Here is a 3380-nt window from a genome sequence, read left to right on the forward strand (position 1 = left end):
CATTCTCTTCCACTGTAACCCCACTCACCTAGTCAACACCCCCTCAGCCTCCGGGTCTTTCACTCAACCGTCTCTTCCCATCTGCTGTCTTGGGCGCTCCAGGGTCAAGTCAGCTTCCTGGCTTTTGCAGTTTTTTTGGTTTATTTTATTATTTTATTTTTTGCAGACGTATTTTAGAATCTGTTCCACCTAGATCTGGGCTCTCCCTTGCATCTGCAGATAGTAGGTCCTCAATAAAGAAAAGCTCAGGCTGTTAAAAAGCAAAAACAAAACAAAGACTCGGGTGTGCAGGGAAGACAGGATTATAACCTTCAGGCTGCCATTTCTCAAGGGGAGTAGGTTGCTAGGTTTGAGCAAACATATGCTCAGGGTGTGCCTGCTGTGTGGGGTACGCCTGTGATTCCTCACTTGGAAGGGTGAGGAGGGAGGGCCGTGAGCCTGATGGTGGAAATGAATTTTCAACTTGACAGGATCTAGCATTACCTAGGAGACAAATCTCTGGTCTCTGAGGAAGTTTCTAGATTGGGTTGACTGAGTTGAGGGGACCCACACTTAGTGGGGACAGCACCATCCCCTGAACCGGGATCCTGGTGCCAGCTTTGGCCTCTCGTTGCTTCCTGTCTACGGATGTCACGTGACCAGCTCCTCACGCTCCAGGTGCTATGACTTCCCCACGATGACCAACTGTATATTAGAACTGTAAACGGCAATAAACCCTGCCTTCCTTAAATTGCTTGTGTTAGTTATTTGGTCACAGCAACAATAAAAGTAACTAATACACCTGGGTAACATAGTGACATGCCACTTAAAAAAAAAAGTCAAGTTCAAGTAGAGTACTTGTCCTTTCAAAGCCTGGGCTTCATTCCCAGAATCACAACATAAATAAGGGGCTTGGAGGTGCGGTGGGGCGTGGGGAGGGGAGGTGGGGGGAGGGAGGGGAAACGTCAGTCTGGATGTAAAATAAATGAATAATTTAATTAACAAAAAATACTTATAAAGGGCCGGGCAGTGGTGGTGCACGCCTTTAGTCCCAGTACTCGGGAGGCAGAGCCAGGAGGATCTCTGTGAGTTCGAGGCCAGCCTGGGCTACAGAGTGAGAGCCAGGAAAGGCGCAAAGCTGCACAGAGAAACCCTGTCTCGAAAAACCAATACATACATACATACATACATACATACATACATGTGTGTGTGTGTGTGTGTGTGTGTGTGTGACTGGAGAGATGATGATGGCTCAGTGCTGACTACCCTTCCATAGGACCTGAGTTCTATTCCCAACGCCCAAGTCAGGGGGGCACACACCTCCTGTAACTCCTGCTCCAGAGGATCCAGTGCACTTTACTAGCCTCCAAGAACACTTGCACACTATGACACACGCTCCTACATGCACATATACTTAACTAAAAATAAACCTTTAAAAGTAACTAAATAGGACTGGAGAGATGGCTCAGAGGGTTAGAGCACTGGCTGCTGTCCGGTACCGCCTGGGTTCAATTCCCAGCAATCGAACTACACGAGAAGACTCTGTCTCAGCATAAATAAACACTCAGTTTGGTTATAACTGCGTTCAGGGGCTGAAGAGATGGCTCAGCGGTTAAGGGCGTTTGTTGCTCTTGCAGAGGACCCTGCCTGGTTCAGTACCCAACACCCACATGGTGCCTCACAACCAGCCACAACTCCTCTGGAATTAGGCATGCTTATGGTGCACAGGCAAAAAAAAAAAAAAAAAAAAAAAAAAAAAAAAAAAAAACCAAAAAACCCACACACCTAGCAAAGCTGAAAAAAAAAAGTTGTGGTTCATTGGGGCCAGGGAAGTTTTCTGTCATGCAGTTAGTGTGTTGTTGTGGGAAAAATAATGTTTTCAGAGTACTGACTCCGGGACGGGGGAGGATATCGGATAAGTGACCCAGGGGGATTACCATCCCGCTGCGCCAACAGCCATGCGGACTAAAACCAGAGAATGTATATATGGAAAGCAACAACAAATTAATCAACCTAGATTCAAAATCAGGGGAGACGCCAGACTGAGGGAGAAACGACCTCAGGTGGCCAGGTAGGAAGTCACACCCGGGCGGGGGACTCTCTAGGAGGACGAGCCCCACCGGGAACCTCCAGGGCCCCCTAGGGGACCCCTAAACAAGCTACAATCCAGCTGACACCCTCGCCACACCCGGGCCAGCAGGCAGGAATTTGCCCCGGTGACCTCCCCAGGCACACTCCTGTCACCATGGCGACCGGCTTTAGGGAACAAGCGGCCCGATTGTCCCTGCCCAGCAGGGCAGGTGAAACCCTGGTCACGTGACCGATACTGAGCCAGGTGCGGTTAAGAGGACACTCGCCGTCTTCCAGCTTTAACCCGTTCCACGCCCGCCCGCCCGCCGCCAGGGTGCAGGGTCTCTGCCTCCGCCAGCCGTACACACCTCTCTGGTCCTGGGTCTCTATAGCCAGAAGGGAGGGCAGTGATGAAATTCTGAGGGCCCTAGACTAGGTAAAAGGTGGAATCTGGGAAGGACTCCGGCCTGAGCCACACCAGTGACTTGAGCTGGGTAACACCGCTTCCGTTTCTTTCTTTCCTTCGGGGTAAAATAATGACAGCCCCGAGCAAGGTGGCTCAGCGGTAATGACTTGAGTTCGAATCTTGGGACATACGTGGAAGGAGAGAACTGTTCACCACCTCTTGTCCTCTGACTCCGCACATAGATACACAATAATGAATAAATGACAGATAGATAGATAAACAGATAGATAGATAGACAGACAGAAGGGAAGAAAGAGAGAGAGAAGAAAGAAAGAAACAAAGAAAGACAATAAGGATGAGGCCCTCCTCAGGTGTATTATCAGGGGGGCTAAGAGCTATGGCTCAGTTAGTTCTACAAGGGAGACATGGCCTCTGAACATGTCTGAGTTGCTGGAAGCCAACCAATTTAAACTCTTTGACTTAGCCACCAAGCTGGGAAAGGGTGGGCAGCTCTGAAATGACCCTTCCCCAACAGGCCACCCTCAGAGTCTTGCCTGCCCAGGAGCTTTACACCTCTTCTCTGCCCCCGCCCACTACTTTCTCTGGAATGTTCACTTGGGACCTTCAAACCAACTGGTTTTTCTGCTTGCCAGGCTCGGCCTTGAGCGAGCGAGCCATGTGACCACAAGGTTTAGGGCCCAGGACTCTGCATGTCCTCAAAGCCACTCACTCCACAGTAGAACTAGGCTATTTGGCTCTTGGGCATGTGGTCAAAGGTTGTGTGCCAGGCTGGGGTGAGCTGGCTAGACAGAAGGTTGACTATCACACTGTTTAACAACAGTACCCTTTCCCAACAGAACTATGAACCCTTTGACTCTGGGGGCTGGTGACATGGCTAGGTGGATAAAGGCACTTGCTGCCAAGG

Source organism: Peromyscus leucopus, chromosome 23 (genome assembly GCF_004664715.2).
Source record: "Peromyscus leucopus breed LL Stock chromosome 23, UCI_PerLeu_2.1, whole genome shotgun sequence".
NCBI classification, from domain to species: domain Eukaryota; kingdom Metazoa; phylum Chordata; class Mammalia; order Rodentia; family Cricetidae; genus Peromyscus; species Peromyscus leucopus.